Source organism: Empidonax traillii, unplaced genomic scaffold (genome assembly GCF_003031625.1).
Source record: "Empidonax traillii isolate 1590-97213 ecotype Southwest subspecies unplaced genomic scaffold, ASM303162v1 scaffold1357:size123588, whole genome shotgun sequence".
NCBI lineage: Eukaryota > Metazoa > Chordata > Aves > Passeriformes > Tyrannidae > Empidonax > Empidonax traillii.
The window spans coordinates 69,147-77,171 of NW_020956550.1; the positions used below are offsets into that span (position 1 = coordinate 69,147).

Below are 8,025 nucleotides of genomic sequence, written 5' to 3' on the forward strand. Positions count from 1 at the left end.
TCCATCTACGTCCTGAGGACCTCACTGCCACTGTCCAAGCGTGCTTGGCCCCGGCAGATGAACCTCAGGATTAAAGGGTGGGCTCAGTTCCGCGCACACTGTGTCTCACCTAAAAAATCCAATGCGCAGGCTGGAAGGTGGAAAGACCTTCCCCGGTTCTTCGTTCGCGAAGAGACTGGCCATTATTATTATATTTTTTGTGTTAAAGGAGCAATGAGAAAATATTTTCTTTTTTAGTCCTGTTTATTTTTTTCCTGGTTTTTCATTGATATCAGCAATCCCCAGTCGATATTGATCCCAAGCATCTCCTAATTCTGTCTGAATAGATATGAAAATCAAGACATCCCTCAGACTTTATCCCTATCCCCACTCCACTATTCCCTCATCCAACCCCCGGGACTCAAAGCAGCCTTGGGCAAATCTGAGCTTCCTCCACTAAAGGCTGGGCCTGTAGGTTTCAGCTCCTTGGCACCAACTCCCACCTGCTTGGCTTGGAGAAAGAGCTGCACAAGACAGTGGGTTTCTGTGGATGGGTTTTGGTAGCGGGAGGGCCACAAGGGTGGCACTGCAGAAACACCTGGAATCAGGAGGCCATTGTGGCACTGCAGGGCCTCTGGGAAATAAAGAAACCCTGGACCACAATGGAATGTCATGAGATCAAGAGGACATTGGGACACTGGGGAACCTCATGGAAGAAAAGGAATACAGGGACACTGTGAGACTTCATGGAATCAAGGGGCAGTTGTGACACTACAGGGCCTTATTGATCTAAAAGAACACAGGGAAATTGTGGAATCTCATGGAATCAGGGGACATGTGAGACCTCATGGAACCAAAGGAACCCTGAGACATTTTGGAATCTCATTGAAGAAAATGTCCATTGTGGCACTGCAGGGCCCCATGGAAACAAAGGAGCACAGGGACACTGAGATCTGGTGGAACCAAGGGGACATTTTGACATGTGGGGCCTCATGGAAGAAAAGGAACCCTGAAACCTTTTGGAACCTCATGGAACCAAGGGGCCATTCTGACACTCAGGAACCTCATGGACTTAAGAGCCAGCTGACGGAGCTCCCTGCCACTGACCACCTCCCACAGATGCTCCTGTGGGGTCATGGAGGGTGCTCAGAGGGGCTCTGCCTTGTTCCAGAACTGGGACATGGCTTGGGGAGCTGCCCTGGATCCTCCTATGGAAATTCATTGTGGGTAACACAAAACACTCTACAAATTCCTTTCCCTGTACCTACTGTTTCCCCTGGGATTGAAGAATTCTCCTTTACCAGTTCCCAGGGAGATTTAGTACTTTCTGTCTGGGTGACTCCACCCTGGGCAGGATTCTGCTCCAGGGCTCCAGTCACTGCTGACTGAATGGGACGGGCTGTCCCTCCAGATTCTCTGTGCTCTCCTGCAGTTCCTCATTTCCTACACACAAGTCCTCACCTGCCATCAGAGCCAGCACAAGCTGCAGAGCCCCAGGCAGGGGACTTGGAGATCCTTTGTCATTTCCATTTCCCATTGGCCACCAACACACAACATCTGAGCCAACCCTCAGTCCCTGCAGTCCTAATGGGTCCCTGCCCTCCCTGCACTGTCTCCATGGAGAAACAAGCAAAGCAACAAGACTTTGCAGAGTCTATTCCTTGGACTTCTTCTCCATACCAGTGTTGGGGAAAGCCCTCAGCCTTCAGGAAGTGCCTGCAGGGGAAGCCCTTTGCTGATGGAAGCGCTGGTGTGGAGCCCAGCCCTGTCCCAGCAGTGCCCAGGGCCTGTCCCTGCCTGTGGTCCCAGGACTGACACACAGCAGGACAGTGACTGAGTTGCCAGAGCACTCAGGCCTTGGACACGAACAGCAAAGGAGAGGGGGGAGTGCAAAGAGAGCAGCTCTGGAAAGACCCAGTTCAGGTGCTCCCTGGCAGGGCTGGGACTTTTTTCCCCTCCACATCTGCAAACATGGAAATGACCTCCAGCTTCAGGGCAGGTCTTAGAGGAAATATAAAGGAAAAAGAATTTGTGTCCTTTCTTACACTCAGAGATTGTGAATCATTCATGTACAAACTAATGAGAATGTTTGACAAATACGTTGATGCACAAATTTTTATTTTGTTTCAATGCATACAGAACATGATTCCTGATTAGTACATTTTCTGAGTAAAAAAAAAAGAGAGAGAGAGTGAATTATATATGGTATGAAGAATAAAATTTCAGTGTTAATGACATGAACAAGAGGGAAATAACATGAAAGCCCCCAACTTCCAACACTATCAAAAGTATCAGAAGGCAGGCTGGGCCCAAACAGTGTTACACAATTAGTGTTCTGCAGAAGAAAAGATGCAGTTCTTTGCTTCTGAAAAACACCCAGTCATCATTTTCCTTATGGCATCCTTGAGCTTCTGGTTCCTCAGGCTGTAGATGAGGGGGTTCAGGGTTGGAGGAACCACTGAGTACAGAACTGACACAATCAGATTCAGGGATGGGGAGGAGATGGAGGGGGGCTTCAGGTAGGCAAAAATGATGGTGCTGATAAAGAGGGAGACCACAGCCAGGTGAGGGAGGCACGTGGAAAACGCTTTGTGCCATCCCTGCTCAGACGGGATCCTCAGCACAGCCCTGAAGATCTGCACATAGGAGAAAACAACAAAAATGAAACAACCAAAACCTAAGGAACAGCTTAATATAAGGAACCCAATTTCCCTGGGGTAGCCTGAGTGTGAACAGGAGAGCTTGAGGATGTGTGGGATGTCACAGAAGAACTGACCCAGGGCATTACCCTGGCACAGGGGCAGGGAAAATGTATTGGTTGTGTACAGCAGAGCATTGAGAAACCCAGTGGCCCAGGCAGCTGCTGCCATGTGGGCACAAGCTCTGCTGCCCAGGAGGGTCCCGTAGTGCAGGGGTTTGCAGATGGCAATGTAGCGGTCGTAGCACATGGTCAGGAGGGAAAACTCTGCTGTGATGAAGAACAGAAAGAAAAAGGCCTGTGCAGCACATCCTGTGTAGGAGATGGTTGTGGTGTCCCAGAGGAAGTTGTGCATGGCTTTGGGCACAGTGGTGCAGATGCAGCCCAGGTCTGTGAGGGAGAGGTGCAGCAGGAAGAAGTCCCTGGGGGTGTGCAGGTGCTGGTTGCAGGCTACAGCGCTGAAGATGAGGCCGTTGCCCAGGAGGGCAGCCAGGGAGATGCCCAGGAAGAGTCAGAAGTGCAGGAGCTGCAGCTCCCTCCTGTCTGAGAATGCCAGCAGCAGGAACTGGGCCATGGAGCTGCTGTTGGGCATTTGCTGATACTTAGCAAAGAGTCTGTTCAGAAAAGGAAAAGAGAGGAAACAGTAAAGACAGACGTCTATGAAAATGCAACTCCGTTTTGAAAGGAAATCGATGTGTCAAATGTCACCAAATGCACTGCCAAGGAATCAGTTTTGCTCTGCTGCAGTTCAGCATGGAACTTTCTGGTAGAGATCTCACACACACAAGGAATGTCAGATGTAACAGACTGAATACAAAAGTTCCATCTCTTCCCCCATGACTCAGAAGAGCGAGGAATGCAGAGCAGAAGCTTAGTCTCTCTTAGGATAATTGTACCTGTGTTTTTTATCTTTACCATCACTTCGGGGGAAGGTTCTTTTCCACTGCCGGAATCCTCATTTCTATGGCCCAGCATACAGTGCCCAGCAGAGCTGCAGGGAAGGGTCCCCAGAGCTGCCCGAACATCCCCTCCCCCAGGCCTTGGAGGCACTTGCCCCCCACTCCCTGCCCAGGGCTCTGCTGCCTGGAGATGTCTCTTCCAGCAGCTGCTTCCCTGGGCCCAGGCTGGGCCCTGGCAGTGCTGCCAGAGCCCATCCCAGGCCTAGGGGCTCAGCTCTGCCCTGCAGAGCTTTCCCAGCAGCACAGGGCACTGCCCAGAGGCAGCTCGGCCTGGGCAGGCTCTGATGGCAAAGTCACAGCAACCCTGAGGAGGATGGAAAAGTGACACTGGTGCTGTCTCTAAGACAGTTTTGATGTCTGATACTCTCAGGTTCAATTCCCTCTAATCTAACAGAGTTCAAGTTTCAGTGTCTCTTCCTCTGCTCAGACATTAATTTCTCTGTCGAAGTGAGCATCCAGACAACCCAGAGTGTAACACAGAAAGAACTGGTTCATTCTCTTCAAGGTAACCCCTGTGTGTCTGTGCCTTCTGCAAATACCTTCTGGGAAATTTCCTGCTTTGATCTGGAGCTGTGACCAACCCCTGTCCCTGCAGCACACTTTGGAGATCAGAAGGGCTCTGCCCTGCTCTGCCCTACCAGCAGTTGCCCACCCCTTCTCCCTGCAGGGTTGTGACAGCTCCTTGGCCGGGCTGAGAGCTGCCCCTGGCAGGCAGCAGAGTCCCTGCCCCAGTACACACAGCCCTGGGGGGCTGCCCTCTAGCCAGTTCCTAACTCAGCACAGAGTGCCCTGTCCAAGCCATGGGTTGCAGTTTTTCCAGGAGTGTGCTGTGGGAGATGGTGTCCAAGGCTTTGCTGGAGTCCAGATAGACACATCCACAACCTGCCCCTCATCCACCAGGCGGGTCACGTGATAATAAAAGGAGATCAGGTTGGTCAGACGTGACCTGCCCTTCCTAAACCCATGCTGGCTGACTCTGATCCCTTGTCCATCCTGTAGGTGATGTGTGATTGCACTTAGGATGATCTGCTCGATAACCTTGCCAGGCACTGAGGTCAGGCTGACAGGCCTGGAGTTTCCCAGGTCCTCCTTGCATCCCTTTTTGTAGATCTGTGTGACATTCCCCAACTTCCAATCCTCTGGGACCTCCCCAGAGAGCCAGGGCTGTTGATAAATGATGGAGAGTGGCTTGGCGAGCTCTTCCACCAGCTCCCTCATCACCTTTGGATGGATCCCATCTGGTTCCATGGACTTGTGAGGGTCCAAGTGGCTCAGCAGGTCACAAACTGTTTCCTCCTGAATTAGAGGGGGCCTGTTCAGTGTCTTCTTTCTGTCTACAAGCTCCAGAAACTTCTTGACCTCTGACAAGAAGCACCTGTCAGAACTGCAGGAACGGACACACAGGAATCTTATGTGGGGGATACTCTCCGCTCTGCCCTGCACACCCCAGTGCTGGGGTCAAAACTCAGACTTTCTGCTTTCCTTTCCTAAGGGACTTATTCTAAAAGCCCTCCCACCAAATCCCAAATCTGTACCCGGCTCTCATCCCCTCTCTGGGTCAGAGCCCTCGATTTATCTCTCAGAGAGCTGGGCCTGTCCATCCACCTTCCAAAAGCACGTTCCTTGGGCTGGTTCAGGGGTTCCTGCAGTCACACCAGGCCCTGCCCAAGGCCCTCCCAACGAGGGCTGGGCCCTGGAGGCAGGGGGTGATCCCTACCCTGGCATGGTCATTCTTCCCCAGCCCTGTCTGGCCCAGCTTCCTCCCCCCTGCACACTCACCACTGGCACAGCCTGCACTGGGGCAGCATTTACTTCTTGGGCCCTTCAGAGTTGCCCCCATGGGGACACTTCCGTTTTCTGTGCCAGCACCAGAGCCAGCCCAGCCAGTCCTGCCCCTCATCCCCAGCCCGGCTCACTGACTCCAATTGCCCCTGGAACCCAAGAGCCAAAGGCTGACACCCCCAGAGTGCAGCCCTACCCTCTGCAATGGGGCCCCAGGGGTTCCCTTTCCCAAGCAGCCCCTGCAAACCCTTGTCAGAGACAAAATGGGGTGCCCCGAGTCCTGGATGCTTTTAGTAAAGAGCTCGAAACATTTCTTCAATAATGGAGGGGGGTGACTTTTTTATTCTTGACGTTTCCAGTTCTCCATCTGGGGGCAGGATGTCCTCTAAGCTGATGTTTTATTCCATTTGGAGTGAGTGCAGCCTCAGAGGGCTGAGCCCTCTCTGGTTAGGCTTGACCTTTCCTGGAGAGCCTCAGGCCTGGCTGGGCTGCCCCAGGCAGACGTTGCAGGAAGAAGAGTTCAGGTTGTCTGTGTCTGGTGTCCCTGGGGCTCAGCCTGTGCCCCATTCCTGCCCAGGGGTTGAGCCCAACTCTGCCTCGAGGCCTTGGGCAAAGGGCTGGCGAAGGAGAGGCCCATGGCACACAGGTGGGACTTCACTTTGGGGTGGTCGGGTGTTGGTTCTTTGGTTGCCAAGGGCTATTCCGGAATGGAGAGGATAGGCTGTGACATCACAAAAGGCCCTCAAGCACATGGGTTGGTGTAGTGGGTTGACCCTGGCTGGATTTCAAACACCCACTAAAAGCCACTACCTCCCCCTCCCTCTGCAAATCCATAGAGGAGAAGAAAAAAACAGTTGAGGATTACTGGGTAAACATAACGGTCAGGAGAAAGTTGCTTACTAATTGGCAAAAGAGATTTAAAGTAAGGATAGTACTTAAACTTATTACTATCAGAATAAAAGCCAAAGAGTGAGAAATAAAACAGTCTTAAAAACACCTTCCCCCTGCCCCTCCTTCCTTCTCAGCTCTCCCTCCTCCCCCCCCAGAAGTTCAGGGGGACGGGGAAGGGGGTTGCAGTCAGGTGTTGTTTGAGTCCATCCCTCAGGCAGCAGCTCTTCCCATTCTGCTGTCCTGTGGGTTACTCTTTCATGGGGTGCAGGGGGGTCTCTGCACCCCGATGCTACTCCATAGTCTGCAGGGGGACACCTGCGTTACTTTGGTCCCCACCACGGGCTATAGGGGGACCACAGCTCTAAGTCTTTCCCCTGTTCCCGTGGGGGTCCCTCCCAAGGGAGACAGTCTTGGATGGACCTCCCAACGTGAGTGCACCCCTCGGGTAGCAGCTCTTCCCATCCTGTTGTCCCTCCTCCATGGGGTCTGTCCTTCAGGGATGAGCTGTACTGGTGTGGGTCCCCCACATGTCCCACCTGGGAAAAACCTGCTCCAGCCTGGGCTTCCCTCTCCATGGGCCACAGGTCTCCTGCAAGACCCTGCTCTATCCTGGGCCTGCCACGGGTCCTGCATCCACCTGCTCCAGCGTGGAATCCTCCATGGGCTGCAGGGGGGTCTCTGTACCCCAATGGTCCTCCATGGGCTGCAGGGGCCTCAGCTCTGAGTCCTTCCCCTGCTCCTGTGGGGTCCCTCCTGCCCCTCTTTCTGCACTGACCTTGGTGTCTGTGTTGTTATCCCATGTTCTCACTCTGCTCTTCCCAGGCTGGAATTTTTTCTGTGCAACTCTCCTCTCTTCCGAAATATGCTATCCCAGAGGTGTTCCTGTCACTCCTAAGTGGCTCAGCCTTGGCCAGTGGCAGGAACTCCGTCCTGGAGCAACTGGCATTGGCTCCATGGGACAGGGGAAGCTTCTGGCAGATTCTAACAGAAACCACCCCTGTGGCCCACCAGATGCCAAAACCCACCCACAGAAACCCACTGTCTTGTGCAGCTCTTTCTCCAAGCCAAGCAGGTGGGAGTTGGTGCCAAAGAGCTGAAACCTGCAGGCCCAGCCTTTAGTGGAGGAAGCTCAGATTGGCACAAGGCTGCTTTGAGTCCCAGGAGTTGGATGAGGGAATGGTGGGGTGGGGATAGGGATAAAGTCTGATGGATTGTCAGACATAAAGGGTCTTGATTTTCATATCTATTCAGACTGAATTAGAAGGTGCTTGGGATCAATATCAACTGTGGATTGCTGATATCAATGTAAAACCAGGAGAAAAGTAAACAGACCACAAAAAAGACATCTTTTCTCATGGTTTTGTTAATACAATACAATATTCACTGAATGCACTTCTGAGATCTCTCTAATTAACCACAGAAGAATTGAAGACTTAGAAGGAAATTATTCCAGGTGATTTGTCTGGTTAAGATGCCATCACTGAAAACAGAGTGTGGAGGAATGAGCAGGTCACAAGGCCACGCTGGCATTGGACAGAGGAGACTTCAGCATGCACAGGGGTGCATGGGGAGATGAACCAGGAGAGCACAAACACCACCAGCTACCCCTGGAGGTGCTGGGAAGGGCTGTGGGACACACAGGGTGTCGAGGTCACTTCACTCTGGCAGTAACATCCCCTGGGAAACCCTGGGGCTGCAGCCCTGGGATGTGCTGCT

At 52.6% G+C, this 8,025-nt stretch overlaps 1 pseudogene; it reads right to left on the minus strand.

Annotated features, from left to right (window-relative positions):
- Positions 1 to 760: 760 nt before the first annotated feature.
- On the minus strand, positions 761 to 3,269 carry LOC114069782 (annotated as a pseudogene).
- Between the last annotated feature and the right edge of the window lie 4,756 nt (positions 3,270 to 8,025).